The sequence below is a fragment of the Symphalangus syndactylus genome, chromosome 11, assembly GCF_028878055.3.
Source record: "Symphalangus syndactylus isolate Jambi chromosome 11, NHGRI_mSymSyn1-v2.1_pri, whole genome shotgun sequence".
NCBI classification, from domain to species: domain Eukaryota; kingdom Metazoa; phylum Chordata; class Mammalia; order Primates; family Hylobatidae; genus Symphalangus; species Symphalangus syndactylus.
In genome coordinates, this window is record NC_072433.2 from 68,154,233 (window position 1) to 68,177,274 (window position 23,042).

Below are 23,042 nucleotides of genomic sequence, written 5' to 3' on the forward strand. Positions count from 1 at the left end.
TTTTTAAACAGAAGACTTAGGTCTTCACAAAATCATCCTGGAACATGTCGTGAGAGTAAACAAAGTTATTTTGTACTTGGGGCCAATTATTTTAAAGAAAAAAAGGAATTTAATTTTTGTTTTAAAGTAACAAATACATTTTTAATTGATGTAAGATAGAAACTATTTGGAGAAGATTAGTAACCATTTTAGCCTTTAATCTGCTAGAACTGTATCCTGAACAGCCTTGAGAAACTTGGTTTACTGTTTATATTCACTATTTCACATCATCCACAGTATAAGGGAAAAAAAGGCATTGTATCAGTTTAGGTTAAATGCATGGCTGTCAACCAAATCCAATCTCTTATATTCCGTATTTTTTATTTAGCTCTTCTACTTTGTCAATATCAGCTTTCACGGCATCTCCCTTGGCAGTGTCTTTCAGCTCATTCCAGCATCCTGCTTTGCCTTGCCTTTGAGGTCCAACATCCTGGGCCATTCTGTATTTAAGTCATGCACAGTCGCTTGTTTGCAGTGGCTGTAGATGAACATCCTCTCATCATCTGCTGGCTTGGTCTCAAGGTGCTTAATATCCTTGGCAGCTTTCTCAAACAGCCTGAGACATACTGGCAGTTGTTGCAAGGATTCCTGGGAGCCCACTGAGAAGGTACGGAGAAGGAAGCTATTGGAACTTAATTTTTCAATTGCAAAACTAATATAGCAATATTAAGAACATTTTTGAGTAAATAGAAACATACTATTAAGACTTATTTTAACTTTGTGATTGTTATAGTTGGCCATTTTATAGCTGTATTTGTTATGCATTGTAGCATTGGTAAAATTTTGTATCCAATCCTCTTTCAAGAAAATTTTGGAGTGTTAGGAAGTTATCCTGAAAGATTTGCTAGTCCCATGAAGTATTCCAGGATTATATACCAGCCAATTGGTGCTATGGTTTGAATATGAAACCCTCCAAAATTCAAGTGTTGTTCATACTAAGAGATAGGGCCTTTAAGAGATGATTAGGAGATGTAGGCTCCTTCCTCATTAATGGGATTAACGCCCCTATAAAAGAGGCTTCACAGCCGGGTGTGGTGGCTCACGCCGGTAATCCTAGCTCCTAGCACTTTGGGAGGCTGAGGTGGGTGGATCGCTTGAGGTCCGGAGTTCGAGACCAGCCTGGCCAACGTGGCAAAACCCCATCTCTACTAAAAATACAAAAAATTAGCTGGGCATGGTGGCGGGTGCCTGCAATCCCAGCAATTTGGGAGGCTGAGGCAGCAGAATTGCTTGAACCCAGTAGGCGGAGGTTGCAGTGAGCCGAGATCACACCACTATACTCCAGCCTCGGCAACAAAAGCAAAACTCCGAGAAGAAGAAAGAAGAAGAAGAAAGAAGAAGAAGAAGGAGGAGGAGGAGGAGGAGGAGGAGGAGGAGGAGGAGGAAGAAGAGAAGAAGAAGAAGAAGAAGAAGAAGAAGAAAAGGAAGAAGGAAGAAGAAGCTTCACACAGCACGCAGCTTGTCCTTCAGCCTTCTGCCATGTCAGAATGCAGCAGGAAGGCTCTCACCAAACCAAATTCTGGTCCCTCGGTCTTGGACTTTCCAGCTTCCAGAATTGTGAGAAATAAACTTCTGTTCCTTATAAATTACCTAGTCTCAAGTACTCTGTTACAGCAGCACAAAATAAACTAAGACAGTCGGCCTTCACCATCCACTATGCAGAAATATAAAGGAGGCTGTTTTCCCAATTCCCTTTCTCTACTAGGCCCATTTAAACCAGGAATTCTGGTTGCCATATTTATGAAAGAAGGCACTAGAGAATTCCTTAAAATAGCAAGCTCTCTTAATGTATCTTATGGATTTTTCACTTCTAATTATTGAAGAGTAATATGTATTATGAAGGCAGAGGATTGTTTGTATTTGCATTTCAGAGTTAGGGCAAGAGACTTCTTTACTTCTATATTTTGGTTTTTACTTTCTTCCAAGTCCTATGATAATAAGAATTTATCCTGAGAGACAATGATGATGTCTTTTATTTTGCTGTGCTTTCAATGGTAAAACCTTATAGTATAAATACTCCTATTTTTCAATTCTAGGAATTTTCCTTATATTACTTCTTTGACAATTTATTTGCTTTCATTTTCTCTATTCTTTCTTTCTGGGCCTATTTTTAGCATGTTAATCCTCCTGGATTAATAATATATTATAAATATACATATATGAATATAATAGATACACATATATGTGTATTATATGTGTATATATGATATGATCTCTCTCCTTTTATTGATCTGTTTTTTTCTTCTACTTTTGGTAAGATTTCCTCAAATTTGTCTTTCAACTTCACAACTTTTTATTGCTAACATCCTATTTTTAAATTTCTAACAACTCTTTCTTGGTACCTGAATTTTTTCTATAGCATCATCTTGTTTCATAGATGTAGCATCTTTCATCTCTCTAAGGCTATTAATAAGATTATTTTGAAACTTATTTTCTTTTCATTATTCCTACGTTGATATTTTCTGCATCACATTTTCACAACTTTATTTTTAAAATTCCTCCTTTTAAGTCTGAACATTCTCCCAACTTTAAATCTAGTAAGAGTCTTCAAAATTGTAAGGAAAAATCCCAAGAGTTTAATCTAATTAGCTCGGATTGGCTCAACTTGGGTCATTTGCTCATTCTTGAACCAGGCACTGTGTAGGGAGACCACAGTGTTCCAGTTGGTGGAGAGTGGATCAACATTCCTCCCCTAGAGCTAGATAGAAAGTCACCTCCATCAGAACTTGTGAGTGGTGGAAGAGTGGGCCTTCAGAGAAAAATAGGTGGCTATTACTAGGAAAAGAGCAAAGGGATATTGGATGGCCAGAAAAGAACATACATGCTTAATATAGCACCTTGTCCAGGGGTTTTCTCTGCAGGAACCTGGCCTAGCAGTTGAAAAGGCAATGTCTGAATTCCTGTAGTGACCAGTTACTCACAATTTTAAGGAAATTCAGTCTATCCCCAGATAACACCACCTTATAGGAAAGTCTTGTATTATGCCAATGTCTAGCTTTCTTTGGCTGTCATCTGTGACCCTAGTTTTGTCCTTGGGTATACCCCTAAGATATGTGAAGGCCATTCTCAAGTTCTCAGGTCCTTCCTTTTCAGACTCAATACCTGTTGCTATGTCTTTTCCTAATCTGAAAACATTTTTAGTCCTTTCTCTATTTTTGACCCTATTTTTTCTAAGTTTAGGCATTTTGGTTTAGCATGAGCGATCCAGATCACAGAGTACCAAAATGCTTTATACTTTCAAAATTGATTCATACTAAGCTGTTTAAGTTTCTGTACATAATCTAAGAATATGTATAGAGTTCATTTGTTTACTCAAATAGTATGTATTGAGCCTCTACTACAATAATTCTTAAACCTTTGTTGCACATTAGAATAATCACAGAAACTTAAGAATCCTGATGCCTGGCCTACACTCCAAACCAAAATTGGACTCTCTAGGATAGGGAGGGGATAGGAACTCAGGCACCAGTATTTTTATTTTATTTTATTTTATTTTATTTATTTTATTTTTTTTTTTTTGAGACAGTCTCGTTCTGTCGCCCAGGCTGGAGTGCAGTGGAGCAATCTCAGCTCACTGCAAGCTCCACCTTCCGGGTTCATGCCATTCTCCTGCCTCTGCCTCTCCGAGTACCTGGGACTACAGGTGCCCGCCACCACGCCTGGCTAATTTTTTGTATTATTAGTAGAGACGGGGTTTCACCGTGGTCTCAACATCCTGACCTTGTGATCCGCCCGCCTCAGCCTCCCAAAGTGCTGGGATTACAGGCGTGAGCCACCGCGCCGGGCCAGGCACCAGTATTTTAAGCTCCCCAGGTGAGGCTATTGTATAGCTGAAGTGGAAAACCTCTGCTCTACTAAGCAGTAGACCTCCTTCAGAATACAATGTCAATGGGTATAGGTTTCCTTAAGGTAGGTTTTTCAGAAAATGAGTTTGAGGCATGTCTCCATTGTTTGCCCCTGTCTGACCTTGGGCAATTTCTGTATAGGATTATTCATCAAGTCACATCAGAGAAAGCAACCTGGGGCAGGCCGGGCGCGGTGGCTCACGCTTGTAATCCCAGCACTTTGGGAGGCCGAGGCGGGCGGATCACGAGGTCAGGAGATCGAGACCACGGTGAAACCCCGTCTCTACTAAAAATACAAAAAAATTAGCCAGGCGTGGTGGCGGGCACCTGTAGTCCCAGCTACTCGGAGAGGCTGAGGCAGGAGAATGGCGTGAACCTGGGAGGCGGAGCTTGCAGTGAGCCGAGATCGCGCCACTGCACTCCAGCCTGGGTGATAGAGCGAGACTCCGTCTAAAAAAAAAAAAGAAAGCAACCTGGGGCAAGCCAGCTATTTAGCCATGGATAATTATCAAGGTTTCTGAGAGAAAGTACTTGTATTAATATTCAGTTAAAAACTTGATTTTATATACTTTTCTCAGTTTGGTTGATAATTCCTGGAGGATGGTATCTGAGTTTATTAAACTGACCTCATGCAGAATCAAGAGTAGCATTATGTTCTGGTGGGAACTTAAGAGCCTTTTTTTTTTTTTTTTTTTTTTTTTGAAACGGAGTCTCGCTGTGTTGCCCAGGCTGGAGTGCAGTGGCACGATCTCGGCTCACTGCAAGCTCCGGCTCCCGGGTTCACGCCATTCTCCTGCCTCAGCCTCCCGAGTAGCTGGGACTACAGGCGCCGGCCAACACGCCCGGCTAATTTTTTGTATTTTTAGTAGAGACGGGGTTTCACCGTGTTAGCCAGGATGGTCTCGATCTCCTGACCTCGTGATCCGCCCGCCTCAGCCTCCCAAAGTGCTGGGATTACAGGCTTGAGCCACCGCGCCCGGCCTAAGAGCTTCTTGAAATTATTTTCAACCAAAAAAATGTAGTCCTGTCTTTTATGACTATGAATTAGAGGCCATCTGTGAAGCTGCTGAGTTTTATAGAAAAGCCTGCATTTAGACTGACATTTATCTTGTAATGTGGCAGTAAAAAATTCTGAAACATTTACAGAACAAAGGTTAAGGCCAAACTTTATCAGCATAATGTTTATAGAGAATAAATCTGCACACAAAAAGGGGCAGATTTATTATTTGTGTTTAACTACAGTGTCTATTGTGTGTTTAAAAGTCCATATTAAATGAAGTAGATTCACTGAAGTAGGAAGGGAGACAAGTTGAGAATCAGGAAAGGAGAAAGTCTAGTGAACTTCTGTAAGAGCCACTTTTGAACGGTCTTCTGGCACTTGCTGACTTTGAATCATTTTTCCCAATTTTTATTGTGAATATTTTCAAACATATAGAAAAGCTTAAAGAATAATATGACATCTGTATATTCTTGCATATTAGTCAGGGTTCTCCAGAGAAACAGAACCAATAGGATTGATTGATTTGAATTGGCTCATGCAATTATGGAGTCTGACAAGTCCTGAGTTCTTCAGGGTGAAATCAGCAAGCCAGACACCCAGGGGAGCCAATGGTTCAGTTCCAATCTGAGTCCAAAGACCTGAGAAACCAGTAGAGTCAACAGTGTAGTTTCTGTCTAAAGGCCAGCAGGCTCAAGAGCCAGGAAGTGCAGATGTTTCAATTTGAGTCAAAAGGGAGAAAAATAAGCCAATGTCCCAGCTCAAAGGCAGTCAGGCAGGAAGAATTCTGTTACTTGGGTGAGGGTCAGCCTTTTAATTCTATTCAGGCTTGCAACTGATTTGATGAGGCCCACTCACATTAGGAAGGACAATTTTCTTTACTCATGCTATTGATTTAAATGTTAATTTCATCAAAAAACATCATCACAAGGCTGGGAGCAGTGGCTCACACCTGTAATCCTTGTACTTTGGGAGGCTGCGGTGGGAAGATGGCTTGAGCCTAGAAGTTTGAGGCCATAGTGAGCTATGATCACACCACAGCATTCCAATCTGGGCGACAGAGCAAGACCCTGTCCCTGAAACAAAAATAAAAACAAAAACAACCAAACCCAAATGAAACAAACAAAAAACACCTTCACAGAAACACCCAGAATAATGTTTAAGTATCTGGGCACCCAGTCAAGTTGACTCATAAAATTAACCATCACATCTTGTATTAGCTTTCTATTGCTGTACAATAATATTACCACACATTTAGCAGCTTAAAACAACATATATTTATTATCTCACACTTTCTGTGGCTCAAGATGCTGGCCATGGTTTAGCTGCATCCTGTTCTTAAGGTTTCACAAGACTATACAAGATGCCAGCCAGGGCTGTGGTCTCATCAGATGCTTGACTGGGGAAAAATAACTTCTAAGCTCACTCACATTGTAGGCATAATTCAGGTCTTTGCATCTGTAAGATTGAGGTCTTCCATTTCTTGCTGGCTGTCAGCTGGAAGCCACCCTCACCCCACAGAGGCCATGTTCCTTCCTTGTTGGGATTGCCCAACATGTTCACTTGCTTCCTCAAAGCTAATAAAGGAAAAAGAGAGAACTTAGATAATCATGTATATCCTGTCACCTTTGCCATATGTTATTGTCCGGAAGCAAGTCACAGTTCTTGCTCACAAGAAGGGAGAGGGAGAGGTGTCACATAGGAGTATGAACACCAGGAGTCGGAATCATGGGAACCACTGTAAGCCTGTGTACCACAAGTCTCCATTTAGATTCAAGAATTGTTAACATTTTGCACATCTGCTTTGTTTGTCTCTCTCTCTTTCTATGCACACACTTTTGATGAATATTTGTCATGATTATTTCTCTAAATATATTCATCTCCTAAGAACAGTACACTTCTATATAACTACAACACAATAATCAAAGTATTTTAAAGAAAATTAACAATATTTTCAATCATTTAATGTTCAGATCATGTTCAAGTTTCTTTCATTGTAGGAGCAAACCTCTTATACATTTTTAAAAATCAAGATCCAATCAGGTTTTATGCATTACATTTGGTTATGTCATTTTAGTCTCTTTAACTCAGTTTTGTCACTAAATTAAAACAACTGAAGTATATCATACATACAGAAAAGTATAAATATCACTGGAGATTGTAGCCAGCATTATAAGTAAACATCATCATGTACAAAGAAAATCCAAAAGAATCCATAAGCTATTAGAATAAATGAATTTAGCAAGGCCTCTTGATACAGTCATTATGCAAAAATCATTTCTATATGCTAGAGACAACAAATAAAAGTAAAACAAAAAATTCAATTATAACATCAAAAAGCACCAAATTCTCACAAATAAACCTAAGATGTGTAAGACCTTCCCTCTATACTGAAAATTATATAATATTGATGTCAGAAATTAAGAGCTAAATTAATGGAGAGATATTAACTCTCGAAAATTAATCTCTAGCTTCAGCCCAGGGTGGAGGCTTACACGTGTAATCCTAGCACTTTGGGAGGCGGAAGTGGTGGAAGTGGGAGGACTGCTTGAGGCCAGGAGTTTCAGACTAGCCTGGTCAACATAATAAGACCCTGCCTCTACAAAAAATAAAAAGGCTTAGCTAGGCAGGGTGGTGCATGCCTGTAGTCCTGATCCCAGGAGTTTAAGGCTACAGTGAGCTGTGATCATGCCACTGTACTCCAGCTTGGGTGACAGAGCAAGACCCTGTCTAAAAAAGCAAAAGAAAAGAAATTAATCTCTGGATTCCATGTAATCCCAATCAAAACCCCAGCAAATCCTTGTGTGAAAATTTACAAGTTGATTCTAAAATTTATATGGCACTGCAACGCACATAGAATAGGCAAGGCAATGTGGAATAAGAACAAATATGGGGGACTTATACAATAAGATTTCAAGATTTGCCATAAAGTTAGAATAATTGAGATAGTGTGGCATTAGCTCCAGGGAAGACAAAAGATCAAGGGAACAAAACAGAGTCCAGAAATAGATCCAAACATATATAGTCACTTAACATATGACAAAAGCACCACTGCAATCCAAAGGAGGAAAATGTACCCTTTTCAATAGATGGCCCTGGAGCAATGGGATATTGATATGAGTATTATAGTTTGGATGTTTGTCCCCCAAGCCTCTTGTTGAAATCTGATCCCCAGTGTTGGAGGTAGGGCCTAATGGGAGGTGTTTGGGTCATGGGAGAGGATCCCTTATGAATGGCTTCATACTGTCATTGAGGTAATGAGTGGGTTCTTGCTTTATTAGTACCCAAGAGAGTTGGTCCTTAAAAAGGGCCTGGCACCTCCACCACCACCTCCTACTCTTTATTTTCTCTCTCTTGCCGTGAGATCTCCACACATGCTGGCTCTGTTTTACTTTCTGTCATGAATAGAAGCATCCTGAGACTCTCACCAGAAGCAGATGTTGGTGCCGTGCTGCTTGTACAGCCTGCAAAACAGTGAGTCAAAGAAACCTCTCTTCTTTATAAACTAAAATATATTGTATTCAGGAAAATACAGCTTAGATTCAAGAATTGTTAACATTTTGCACATCTGCTTTCTCTCTTTCTACATCTGCCTCCCACCACCCCGGCCTCCTCCCCATACACAGACACACACAGTGTGTTGCTATAAAGGAATAGCGAGCCTCAGGTGTTCCTTTATAACAACACAAATAGACTAAGACATTGGGGAAAAATAAAACGTGACTCCTATCTCAGATCATATACAAAAATTAAGGTGGACTTAGATGTGTGAAGTAAAATAACATTTCTGAAAGAAAATATAGAAGAATATCTTCCTGACCTATGGAGGCAAATATTTCTAAAATGGGAAATAAGAAAACATTAACCTAAAAAAAACTATTAAATCGAAGTTCATTAAAATAATGTCTGTTCATCAAAAGACAAAATAATGTCTGTTTAGCATAAGACACATTTAAGACAAAGCCACAGGTTGAAAAGATAGCTTTGGCGTTTATATTTTTGAAAGTTCTCAGATATCCAGAATATATATAGAACTCCCTCCTACAAATCCATAAAAAAAAGACAACCCAAGTGTTTAAAAAAAAAGGTAAAAGACTTAACAGGTACTCCACAAGAAAAGCATATTAGGCCATTCTTGCATTGCTATAAAGAAACACCTGAGACTAGGCAATTTATAAAGAAAAGAGGTTTAATTGCCTCACAGTTCTGTAAGCATTCCAGGAAGCATGGTGCTAACATCTGCTAAGCTTCTGGGGAAGCCTCAGGAAGCTTACAGTCATGGCAGAAGGCAAAGGGGGCACAGGCATGTCACGTAGCAAAAGTAGGAATGAGAGAGAGAGTATGTTTGTGTGTTGGGGGTGTCACATACTTTTAAATAACCAGATCTCACAAGAACTGACTATCGCAAAAACAGTACCAAGCCATGAGGGATCCATCCCCATGACCCAAACATCTCCCACCAGGCCCCACCTACAGCACTGGGGATTATAATTCAATGTGAAATTTGGGTAGGGACAAATCTACAAACTATGTCGAAAAGATATCCAAATGGCTAATAAGCATATGAAAAGGTATTCAATATCATTAGTCATAAGAGAAATACAAATTAAAACCACAATGAAATATACACCTATCAAAATGGCTAAAATTAGAAATGAGAAATTCAAGTGTTGATGAGGTTACGAAAATATTGAAACTCTCATATATTACTGGTAGGAGTAAAGTTGGTTTAATCACTTTGGAAAACTGGTACTATCTATTGAAGCTAAATATATGCCTACCCAGAGGCTCAGCAAGTCCATTTTCAGGTTAATAACCAAAGAGAAATGAGTGGCTATATCTATGAAAACACATGTACAAGAATTATTCATAATTCAAAACTGGAAAAAACCCAAATATCCACCAACAGAAGAATAAGCATAATGTGCTATATTTCATACAATGGACTAATACATGACAATTTTTTTATTATTTATTTTTTGAGACAGAGTCTTGTTCTATTGTCCAGGCTGGAGTGCAGTGGCATGGTAACTCAGCTCACTGCAACCTCCGCCTCCCAGGCTCAAGCGATCCTCCTGTCTCAGCCTCCCAAGTAGCTAGGACTACAGGCACTCGCCACCATGCCCAGCCAATTTTTGTATTTTTAGTAGAGACAGGGTTTCACTATGTTGGTCAGGCTGGTCTCAAACTCCTGACATCAGGTGATCTGCCCACCTCGGCCTCCCAAAGTGCTGGGATTACAGGTGTGAGCCACCGTGTCTGGCCGACAATTAAAAAAAAACACAAACTATTGATACATGCAACATAAGACTGAATCTCATGGGCATTATGCTAAGCCAAAAAGGTCAGACATGAGCAAATCAGACATGGAAGTCTGATGAAGTTCACAGAAAAAACTAACCAAATATGACAGAAGTCAGAAAAGTGTGTGCGTGTGTGTGTGTGTGTGTGTGTGTGTATGGAGTGGGGGTTGATATATAGACTGGGATGGAGTATCATGGAACTTTCTGGGGTGCTGAAGATGTTTTATATCTTGATCTGGGTGGTGGTTGCAGGGTGCATATAAATGTTCAATATCATCTAACTGTACTTTTTAAGATTATTATACTTTATGCATGTCACTGTATGTGTTACACCACACCACAATTAAAAAAGTTTAAAAAGGAAGAAAAGATTCACAAATCCCATTTACAACTCTATGAATTTTCACAAATTGAACAGCCCATTTCCTTCTTATCACTATCCCTCTAAGTGAAACCACTATCCTGGCTTCTAACACCATAGATTAGTTTCTTCTGTTTATGAACTTTATGTAAATGCAACTCAAGAGTATTGTTTGTTTCTTTTACTCAACCTCATATTTGTAAAATTATTCTATTATTTGTAATTTAAGCATTCCATTGTATGACTGTTATTATTCCACTATTGGTAGGCATTTGGATCATTTCAAGTTTATGATCTTAACATTTGTAAGGGTCCAGGCTAGCTTTCTTTTTTCCTTTTTCTTTTTTTTTTTTTTTTTTTTTTTGAGACAGAGTCTCTTGTTGCTCAGGCTGGAGTTGCAATGGTGCAATCTTGGCTCACCACAACCTCCGCCTCCTAGGTTCAAGTGATTCTCCTGCCTCAGCCTCCTGAGTAGCTGGATATTACAGACACATGCTACCAAACCTGGTTAATTTTGTATTTTTAGTAGAGACGGGTTTTCTCTACGTTGGTCAGGCTGGTCTCAAACTCCCGACCTCAGGTAATCAACCTGCCTCGGCCTGCCAAAGTGCTGGGATTACAGGTGTGAGCCACCGCACAGGCTAGCTTTAAAAAAAAAAAAAAAAAATTCTAACATTCTGGGTTTGTGATGGTACTATTTGACTTCCTCCTTTATGTCCGTGTGTTTCCTATAAATTGAAATTTGAGTCCAGAGGCCTAATTCAGATTAAACTTTTTGGCAGAAAGACTACGTAAGTAGTGCTGTGTACTTCATTTTGCCAAATTTCCCTTCACAGGGGTTATACCTGAGAATGATGTCAAGCTTTGAGTTTTATGGTGCAGTTCTTATTGGCATTTATTTAATTTTAGTGATGTTAAGCAGCCTTTCATATGTTTAAGAGCCATTTCTGTTTAAGGGCTATTTTGTGACCTTCATATCATTTGCTCATTTGTTCTATCAGCTTTTGCTCTTTTTCTTCTCTATTTTTCAACTTTTAACATATTATGGAGCCGGGCGTGGTGGCTCACACCTGTAATCCTAGCACTTTGGGAGGCCGAGGTGGGCGGATCACAAGGTCAGGAGTTCGAGACCAGCCTGGCCAATATGGTGACACCCCATCTCTCCTAAAAATACAAAAATTAGTCGGGCGTGGTGGTGGACGCCTGTAGTCCCAGCTACTCGGGAGGCTGAGGCAGGAGAATCACTTGAACCCGGGAGGCGGAGGTTGTAGGGAGCCGAGATCAGGCCACTGCACTCCAGCCTGGGAGACAGAGCAAGACTGTCTCAAAAAAAAAAAAAAATATATATATATATATATGTATATATATATATATATTATGGAGACTGAAACTTCTAAAAAAAAATGTACTTGCTTGTGTAAACCTCAACAATTGTGTTTTCTCTTAGCATTCTCTATGAATTATTCTGGGTTTATAAGAAAAAATGATGACTTTCCCAGGTCCTTTTTTACTGAAAAGCAGTAATATGTGAGATGTTGTCCTTCACTTTCATCCCCAAATATAGATTACCTTGACAGGTATAATATATATGCTTTATGGTCTAAGCATGTGTTGCCCTGACCTTTACATATCTATAGTCCTTGGCCAGCTCCATCTCACATTGGCTGCCAGTTCTGGAGCTCACATTCTTCAAGCATGTGCTCCTCCTCCTCAGAGAGCCTTGCTCCATCTCTCCATATTCATAGATGTCCAAAGAAAACAGTCCATTTTCTGTTGCTTATAACAGAATACCTGAAACTGTGTAGTTTACAAAGTAAAGGCATTTATTTCTTACAGTTATGGAGGCTGAGAGTCCAAGGTTGAGGAGCCTCATCTGGTGAGAGCCTTCTTGCTGGTGGGGACTCTGCAGAGTCCCTGAGGAGGCACAGAACATCACATGGCAAGGGGGCTGAGCATGATAGCTCAGGTCTGTTTTCCTCTTCTTATGAAGCCATCCATTAATTTATTAACCCACTAATCTATTAATTCATGAGTAGATTAATCCATCTATATATATATATATATATATATATATGAATATATATACATGAAAGAGACCCCAGTTGACTCCCAGCAGGGTGCCTGGGCCACGGGGCCTTCACATTCAGGTTTTGGTTTGTGTGTGTATCTTGACACTCAACACCCTGTCCCGCCCAATCACATGAGGTGATTCTAGTGTTTGTTCTTTGCAACTAGTGATTTTAATGAACATTTCAAGGGAGACCCAGGATTGAAACCTAAGGCTTCTCTCTCTGAGGCCCGTGCTCTTTCCACCATTTCAGGGCAAGGGACATTGTCTTTGTGCAGATTTTGATGGAGGTCCACATGGAAAAAAGGGCACATATTACATGTATTTTATGACAATGAAAAACATGTAATTGTAAATGTGAGTGGGCAGAGACAGCCAGCAAGGGAAACCAAATCCCCTCTCAATTCAATGGAGACCAGTAAGAGGGTCTCAAGAAACTGAAAATAGGCCCTGATTACAGTGCCTGTGTGTGCAAGGCATCTGCCTTCTCTGCTGTCTCTCTACCCAAATCCAGGGGAGTCTCGGCTGCCCCCTCCCACCACCTCCACCTGCCAGTGCTTGCCCGCAGGGCTACAGAGGGAGACAGCAGCCACGCCTTCACGTGGGCGTCTGCACTTCTAGCCTCGAGGCTGCCAGAGTGCAAAGAATGCCAGGATAATGGCTTTATCCATGTGTGGCCTTTTGACACATAAGCTAATGACTATATTCCAGGTACAAATCGTTCTTTCCCACGAGCTGTTTCTGCAGGTCTCCAACGAGACAATTACCTGGTTCCACTTAACAGAGTGACTCAAGGACGGATCTGAGGGCTGGCTCGTGTGAACGCAGGCTGTTGTCCTGCCCTCTCCCAGCTCTAACATTGTGCTGAAAAGTTAAAATACAAAACGCCAAAGCTCCCCAATCCCATCCCACGCCCCTGCCTGTGCAGCCTTTCATGCATTGAATGGGCAGCTTCATGATGCTGCTGCGACAATAGCAACAATACTGGGGGCAGAGGAGTTTGCTCACCCTCTTGCTTCTCTGAAAAGATGCCTCTGCCTGACAGTTACCTACCTGGGGGTCACCTTTTGAAACCGACTGAAAAGAGCTTATCTTATAATCAACATTTCCCAGAAATCACTCACAAGCCACAGGCTATGAAAAGAAACAGATTTTGAGAAACTGCATTCAATGGACATCATTGTTCAAAGTTTGCAGAGCTGAAGGCCGGCTGTTAGAATATTTTCAGATTTGATTTTCCAGAGGGATGCTTTTTAAAGCTGCAAATACCTGTAAGCACTGATAAAAAAGCAAGAGTGGGATGTCCTATTTGAGCTGGAATTTCAGGAGCATAGTGAAGATAATCTTCAAAGTTCGAGTTCACTTTTCATTTTTGATCTAAGCTTGAAAAATCACTGAACTATGGGGAAGGAGGTGACAATTAAGACCCAACCACAAATCAACAACCTCTGGAATGTGGTTGTCATTTTGCTTAGACCAAACCACAAACTCTTAAGCATACTGATAGATCAACAAATGTGACTTCAGTACTTAAGAGAATGTTGCCTTTTTCCCAAGACACTTACTGATGTGAAAATGGAATAACTCCAAGGAGGCATATAGCACAATTGCATTTTGTTACTTTGATTGCTGTGATGGTTAGTTTTCTCTGCTGACTTGGCCAGGCTTTAGTAGTGATGTAAACAATCATGAATCTAGGTGTTGCTATGAAAGTATTTTGTAGATATAGTTAACACCTGTGTAGGTATGGAAAGGGATGATACCTTTTCCTAACCATTATAAGAGTCATGGTTGACATTTCTGTAATAAAAGCCAAGTTAACAAGAGAAAGCATAACAAACATATTGAATCCTAGTTTTATGCAACACAGGAGACTTCAGAATGAAGACCCAAAGACGCTGGAAAAACTGTCTATTTTTATGCTTAGATTCGATGAAGAATGGATGGCCATGTAGAACTGTGATTGAACAAAAGGGTGTGACTCAATGGCACCAGAAACGCGGCAACCCAGAAAGACTCATCTGTGCAGAGTCTTCTTGGCCCCTCTGCAGCACTCATTCCTCCAGGGTATAGGGCAGGACCTTTCCTATAATGGGAGGCTTATGACCTACAATCAAACAAGGTAGGTCAGAGAATTTATGGCCCATTTTTATACAGAAATGGGGGAAGGTTAGAGTAATATGTTTAGTTTTTATGGATAGCTTTGGGGAAAATAGGTTCTGGTTAAAATAAATCTTTATATATTCTATTGGTTCTATTCTCTCTCTCTATAATATATATATATATATAAATATATATTCTGTTGGTTCTGTTTCTGTGGAAAACTGAGCAATACGATTAAGTACCAGAGTAAAAGCTAATTTTTTTTTTTTTTGAGGTGGAGTTTCACTCTTGTTGCCCAGGCTAGAGTGCAATGGCATGATCTTGGCTCACCGCAGCCTTCGCCTCCCAGGTTCAAGCCATTCTCCTGCCTCAGCCTCCCGAGTAGTTGGGATTACAGGCATGAGCCACCATGCCCAGCCAAAGCTAAAGTTTTTAAGCTGGAAATGCGGAACTGTTCAATCTGAATAAGCATGTCTTCTGCTCCTCCGTGAGTTCATATTAAGCAAATTGATAACATTCTTAATTTCAACCAGAATGCACAACGTTCTGTAGAGGTGGGAAGTGAGAAAAATGTTTGAGTTGTCACACAGCCCGAGGGTAAGCATGGGAGAACACTGGGTGGTGAAGCCCAGCAGGGAACATTCACCAATGAAGGCCACATGGTTCATATTTCCCTCTCCCTTATATCCGGGAACAAAGATCTTCCAGCATTGAGTTTTGAGGACAGAATGTGGAGAAGTCTATGTTACTAATGGCCTGTTAGGCAAGGACAGGCTTCCTAGTCTAGATGGAAAGGATAAATGAGAATAGCATATCCCACAACAGAACACTTTTTACCAAATATAATGACATAGGCAATGAAAATATAAGTAATATAGAACTAAAACCCAAGCCCAATGTGTAATGTAGGAAAAGGCTCTATATGATAAAATTATCTCCACATGCCAGCCAAGCATGGTACTCATTGCTTTTTTTTGAGACAAGGTCTCACTCCATCACCCAGGCTGGAGTGCAGTGGCACAATCTCAGCTCACTGCAGCCTTGACTTCCTGGGCTCAAGTGATCCTCCCACCTCAGCCTCCAGAGTAGCTGGGATCACAGGCGTGGGTGCCATCATGCCTGGCTAAATTTTTTATTTTTTTTTTTAGAGATGGGGTCTTGCTATGTTGCCCAGGCTGTTCTTGAACTCCTGAGCTCAAGTGATCCTCCTGCCTTGGCCTCCTAAAGTGCTGGGTTTACAGGTGAAAGCCACTGCACCTGGCTTTCATTGCATTTTTACAAGGGAGATAATGCAATATCTGTCTCTGCTCATAATTGAGTCACTTTCCTAAAATATGGAATTCTTTTTCTAAGGAGAGCTGAACTCTGCTTTTATTTCTCACGACCATTAAAGAATAATTAGCATTAACTCCTTTGAGTCTTCTGGTTTTAAACACCTCAAGGACCCTCACTACAAGCAAGATGCATTTCCAAACCATCCACCTAAATCTCTTAATTCCAAAACAAAGATCCAAAAAACTGAAAAATGTGGGGAAGCGGGAGTCAAGTTGTAAGCCTGGTATGTCTTTTTCCTTTTATAGGTATGGCAGAGCCTGGCTAGTTGTTCACCAAGCCTGTATCGTCTTCCTCCTAGTTCAGAGCTAGACTACATTTCCCAGTCTCCTTGCAGTTGGTATGGTTATGTGATGAAGTTTTGGCCAGAAGAATGTAGGTAAAAGTAGTATGTGCAACTTCCCAGCCTGCCCTCCTCGCCAAACCTCCCACATGTCCTCCATGCACCTTCCTCTGTGGCAACAACCTTGGAAATCCCTTCTTGAAGATACAAGCCACAAGATGGAAGGAGCCTGGATCTCTAAGTCATTACCTGGAGGGCTGCCTGTTGATCAGAAACACCTGTGGTAAGCTGGGCATGGTGGCTACTTGGGAGGCTGAGGTAAGAGGATTGCTTGAGGCCAGGAGGTTGAGACCAGCCTGGGCAACAAAGTAAGACAAAAAGAAAAAACAAAACAAAAAGAAAAAAAACACCTACGTTGGACTTCAGGTGCATAAGAAATAAACTTCCCTCATGCTAACTCATTGCAATTTGGGGTTTTATCTGCCAAGGCAGCTAGCGAGTCCTTTACTGACACAGTGGGTGGACAGCATTGCTTTTCACTTTTAAGGTAGGACACGGACAGTGAACAAATTTGTTTAATCGATTGGGAATGTAATTTATAGCAATGTGGCTAATATAATGAAATTGCAGATAAATTCCAAATGTGGATGTCACATAGAATTTATTATCATGAGTTTGAATATATGGTAGCAGTTAAATATGACATTTCAATCCTAGATTGGTCACAGGATTTTCTCCCCCAGGCACTGTGCTAGCATGTCACGAGACTGTGTCTGCGTGTTACATGGTCTGAAATTTTTTACTACAGGAAGAGACTGGAATCTAGTAACCTAGGAGGAAAGCAGATAGCAGGATGGCTGGGGAGGAAGCTGAAGATTTCCTTTCTAGGTATTTTGCCCATACTTTGGGCACATGGCCACGAGGTACACAGTAAGAGATAAGTTAGCATGGTTTTCTATTCAGTTATCATAGAATAAAACCAACACACAAACACATCATTAAGAGAACTAAGTATTGGCCGGGCATGGTGGCTCAAGCCTATAATCCCAACACTTTGGGAGGCTGAGGCGGGTGGATCACCTGAGGTCAGGAGTTCGAGACCAGCCTGGCCAACATAGTGAAACCCCGTCTCTACCAAAAATACAAAAATTAGCTGGGTGTGGTGGTGCAGGCCTGCAATCTCAGGTACTCGGGAGGCTGAGGCAGGAGAATCACTTGAACCCGGGAGGCCGAGGTTGTAGTGAGCCGAGATCGCACCACTGTACTCTAGACTGGGTGACAAGAATGAAACTTCGTCTCAACAAACAAACAAAAAACTATGGATTGTTTCCTCCTCAGGATTTTTTTTTTAAAACAAATAGTTCATTTGTAAATTGGTTAAGACTTGAAGCCAATTCTCCTAATGAATCAATGTTATACAGGTTATGAGATTCCAAAGACAATATGCAAAATTACGTTTAACCCATATTGCAATATATATATCAATATCTGTCTACCTAATCTCCAACATTTTTGAATTCTAGACATCTTGCAGGAAGACAAAAGTAAATAAGATGTGGTTTCTGCCCTGAAATAGCTGGCCATATGACAGGGTAGATAAAAGTAAACATGGTTAATTGTATTCTCTCCATTCTCCATTTTTTTTCTTGCCAAGAGACCCTCATTTTGTTTGTTGGGGAGCAATATGCCAGACCCAGATGATGAATCAAGGTTGGTTTTAAGCCAGTGCTCCTAAATTTATGTGCGTAAGTTAGAATTAGACTCTCTGGGGGTGGAGCCAGACGTTGAAGAATCCCTCAGTGGTTATGTGTGCAGCCAGGGTTAAGAACCACTGATCTGAATGAGTCAGTGACTACAATCCTTGTTCCACATTCTTAGCCTGCCTTGCAGCGAGGAGTGGCCATGTGCCCCAGTTCTAGCCACCGAAATATAAGGGGAGAGTTTGCTGGGGGAAGGAGGATTTGAGGCAAATTTTGCTTTCTAGACAAAAACGAAATATGTGCCTGACACTGTATTTCTTCTTCCTACTGTGAACATGGGCCTGCTCTCTGGGGCAGTAGCAGCCATCGTACAACACCAAGTTTGCTTTGATTTTTTGAGGGCAAAAAAAAAATAAAAAATAAAAATAAATAAATAAGTAAATATATCAAAGTCAGCAAAATCCCAATTTGTTTTAGTTACTGTAAGTTAGATTTTCTAGCACTCGCAGCTGAAAACATTCCTAATTGATAAAGGAGAGGAGATGAGAATAACAAACAGCTGTAAGGAAAAACAGTATTTAAGGGCTGAAATAGGTAGTGCTGCATGGTTCAGAGGAGGGTGAGAAGGCAGACTTCATGACAGGTTCAATTTGGGATTTGGGTTGGGCTTTGAGGAACAGGTAGGATTTGCATTGGAGGATGTGAGGAGGGAGGAATTACAGGCAGAGACAATGGCATAAAGAAGAGCATGGGAGTGGCAAAGCTGGGGTCTGTCTGGGGCTTTGTGAAGAGCTGAGGTAGCTTGTGTACAACATGTAGGGAGTGAAAATGGTAGATGGTAAATCTGGAGAGTTTGGTTAATGCCACTGTAGAGGGCCTTAAAGACCAAAGTGGAGATTGGCCTTAGCCAGGGGAGCATTAAGGAGGCAAGAAAGAAAGTGATATAATCAGAGATGCTGCTCAGAAAGATTGTCTTGGGTCAGGCACGGTGGCTTACGCCTGTAATCCCAGCACTTTGGGAGGCCGAGGCAGGTGGATCACTTGAGGTCAGGTGTTCGAGACCAGCCTGGCCAGCATGGTGAAACCCCATCTCTACTAAAAATGCAAAAAATTAGCCAGGCGTGGTGGCAGGCACCTGTAATCCCAGGTACTCGGAAGGCTGAGGCAGGAGAATTGCTTGAACCCGGGAGGTGGAGGTTGCAGTGAGCGAGATCGTGCCACTGCACTCCAGCCTAGGCAACAGAACGAGACTCCATCTCAAAAAAAAAAAAAAAAAAAAAAAAAAAGATTGTCTTTGTGGCCATGTTTATGAGAGACTGTTGGAGAGGGAGATCAGAGATTGAGAAACTACCAGTTTAGTTTTCTCCAGCAGTCTAACTAAGAGAACTAGATGCAGTTATGAAAGAGAACAGATTGAGAGGCACAGCAAAGGTGGAGTACTTGGTGGAGGTGGGACCTTGATAAGGTTTGGCCATGTCCCCACCCAAATCTCATCTCAAATTGTAATTCAAATTGTAATCCCCACCTGTCGAGGGAGGGACCTGGTGGAAGGTGATTGGATTGTGGAGGTGATTTCCTCCATGCTGTTCTCATGATAGGGAGCAAGTTCTCACCAGATTTGGTGGTTTTATAAGGGGCTCTTCCCCTTTTGCTCTCTTCTCTCTTGCCTGTGCCATGTAAGACATGCCTGCTTCCCCTTCTGCCATGATTGTAAGTTTCCTGAAGCCTCCCAAACCATGCAGAACTGTAAGTCAGTTAAACCTCTTTTCTGGCCAGGCGCGGTGGCTCATGCCTGTAATCCCAGCACTTTGGGAGGCTGAGGTGGGCAGATCACGATGTCAGGAGACTGAGACCATCCTGGCTAACATGATGAAACCCTGTCTCTACTAAAAATACAAAAAAATTAGGCAGGCGTGGTGGTGGGCACCTGTAGTCCCAGCTACTTGGAAGGCTGAAGCAGGAGAATGGTGTGAACCTGGCAGGCAGAGCTTGCAGTGAGCTGAGATTGCACCACTGCACTCTAGCCTGGGTGACAGAGCAAGACTCCAACTCAAAAAACCAAAAAACAAAAAACAAACCTATTTTCTTTATAAGTTACCAAGTCTCAGGCAGTTGTTCATAGCAGTGTGAAAAAGGACTAATATAGGCCTAATAACAACTCACCCACTCTTGCTAAAGGCTTGTCCTGGGTTTTAGAATCTGGAGATGAAGTTTCTTCATGGCTTTCCCTCTGCCTGGAATATGTATCTGTTCTTGTCCTGACCCTTAGTCATTGCTTTTCTAGCCTCTTCAAGGCCAGTCTTGAGTCCCACCTTAAAATCAAGAGAAGAATGGATAAACTGGTGCATCCATACAATGGAATATTACCATTAGAATAAGAGAAAATGGGGACCAGGACTGTCAATCTCTTGAGCAGACAAAGCCAGTTAAGCCATGGACACAAACTTGACCTTGATAAACTAAACTTAATTTGGGCTATTTTTTTTGTAAATACCTGCATTAAAGCAAAATGAAGTTTAAGTTCAATCAGAAGCCACCAACTAACTTATATAACAAGGGACTTTCCAATGGCGGGGGGAGACCAAATAAGGCAACTACACAATCATAACCAAGCCATTATTTTCTTTGCCTTGCTTCCAAGTTACAAAAGCCTTTTCCTTGCATTCTCTTGGTAGAGCCCTGAACCACTTTTGATTTGGAGCTGCCCAATTTGTGAATTGCTGTTTGCTCAAACTCTTTAAAACATTTAATAGGACTTGACTTATCTTTTAACACTATATAGTAATAAAAAGGAACAAACCACTGATAAACTCAAATCGTGCTGCAATAAGCCAGACCAAAAGACTGCATCGTATATGATTCTATTCATATGAAGTTCAGAAACAGGAAAAACTAATCTATAATGAGAAAAAAAAATAGTGGTTACCTCTGGGGGTTAAGGTTGAGGACTGACTGGAAAGGGGTAAGAGGGAGTTTTCTAGGGTGATAGAGATTGGGTTATAGAAAGGTATATGTCATTATCAAAACCTGTAGGATGTTATCCTTAAGATCTGCATTTCATTATGTAAATTTTACCAAAAAAGTGAACTACAGTTAATAGGCAAGCTGAAGAATGTAGGCATGAAGAATACTGATATCTGTAACTTTAAAATGTGTCAAAATATAGGATGGATAGATGGATGGCTCCATATGTGATAAAGCAGAGATAGCCAAGTGTTAATGATAGAATCTAGGTGATAGGTAAATGGGTGCTTACTGTACAATTCTGTCAACCTTTCCGTGTGCTTGAATTAGTCATTATAAAATGTTGAGGGGTATGGCGTGGTGGGGGAGGGGGAGGAATCCCTAGTCTGAGTTTTGCCAATTCACATATCAAAAGTAAAGACAACTGGCAGTGAGAAGTCAACCTGTGGACAGTGATGGTCAACTGGAAGCCTCCTAACTCCTTGTCTCTGGCCTTTTGAAGGGGACCATGACTAGGCACTGAAAAAGAGGCAGTCTAATTCAGGATCCCTTTCCCTAATTACTTTAGCTGGTAGGTGCTGAAAAAAAATCTCTCTTCCCCCCAGGTTTTCCTGACTTCCAGCATCGTGAAGTCTTTTCCTCCTTGCAGACGAAACTCTATCCCTTTAGGCTTTGTCTTGTGTTTGTCTTTGTTAGGGCTCCTAGGCAAAGTAGAGACCATCTAATTTTTTCTTCTAATTAGATTTCACATTTGATTATTTACTACAAAGCTATTTGAAATGTCACACACCAATGTGTTTTGTCTTTTTTTTTTTTAAGAAAAAGTTTAACAGAAATGTCACTGTATTTACAGAGTAACTTCCTGGCACACATGAGGTCAGCTGGGGAACAGAAAGGACACGAGCAGATCATTAGAAATGGTCATTAAAGTAATTCCCCCGGGTAACAGGAACAGCACTTCCTGTGGTTTATAGGCCTTCTTTCTTCTGTTTGGCCAGGGGCTTTACTCCCCTTTATCCCGTGATGGCGGGGACCTGTAATAATATCTTGGGCCAGGTGCAGTGGCTCATGCCTGTAATTCCAACACTTTGGGAGGCCGAGGCAGGCAGATCACTTGAGGCCAGGATTTGATCACTTGAGACCAGCAGTTGATCATTTGAGACCAGCCTGGCCAACATGGTGAAACCCTGTCTCTACTAAAAATACAAAAATTGGCCAAGCGTGGTGGCTCAGGCCTGTAATCCCAGCACTTTGGGAGGCTGAGGTGGGTGGATCACTTGAGGTCAGGAGTTTGAGACCAGCTTGGCCAATATGGCAAAAACCTGTCTCTACTAAAAATACAAAAATTAGCTGGGGGTGGTGGTACACACCTGTAATCCCAACTACTGGGGAGGCTGAGGGTGGAGAATTGCTTGAACCCAGGAGGCGGAGGTTACAGTGGGCCAAGATTGTGCCACTGCACTGCAGCCTGGGTGACACTTGAGGACCAGCCTGGGCAACATGGTGAAAACTTGTCTCTACTAAAAATACAAAAATTAGCCCGGCATGGTGGTGGGGGCCTGTAATCCCAGCTACTTGGGGGCTGAGGCAGAATTGCTTGAACCCTGGAGTCGGAGGTTGCTGTGAACCAAGATTGCGCTACTGCATGCCAGCCTGGGAACAGAGGGAGACTGTCTCAAAAAAAAAAAAAAAAAAAAAAAAATAGCTAGACTTGATGGCACACACCTGTAATCCCAGCTAGAGGGAGGCTGAGGCAGAATTGCTTGAACCTAGGAGGTAGAGGTTGCAGTGAGTCGAGACTGCCATCACTACATTCCAGGCTGGGCGACAGAGTGAGACTCTCTCAAAAACAAAGTATTCTCCTTATAGTCTCTAATTCTATTCTCATTAGTCATTTAATCATGCACTTCTTTTCTTTCTCCCTGCTGGAACATTTTTAATTACAAGGTTCAATCTTTCATAGATAACTATTTGTCTGAATCCTTTCAACAGCTGGCCAGCCAACCTTTTCCTCACAGTCATGTTGCCTCATTAGGCCATTAACTTT

General features: G+C 41.3%; 1 pseudogene; it reads right to left on the reverse strand.

Annotated features, from left to right (window-relative positions):
- Positions 1-239: 239 nt before the first annotated feature.
- LOC134731741 (acyl-CoA-binding protein-like) lies at positions 240-20,531 on the reverse strand (annotated as a pseudogene).
- Between the last annotated feature and the right edge of the window lie 2,511 nt (positions 20,532-23,042).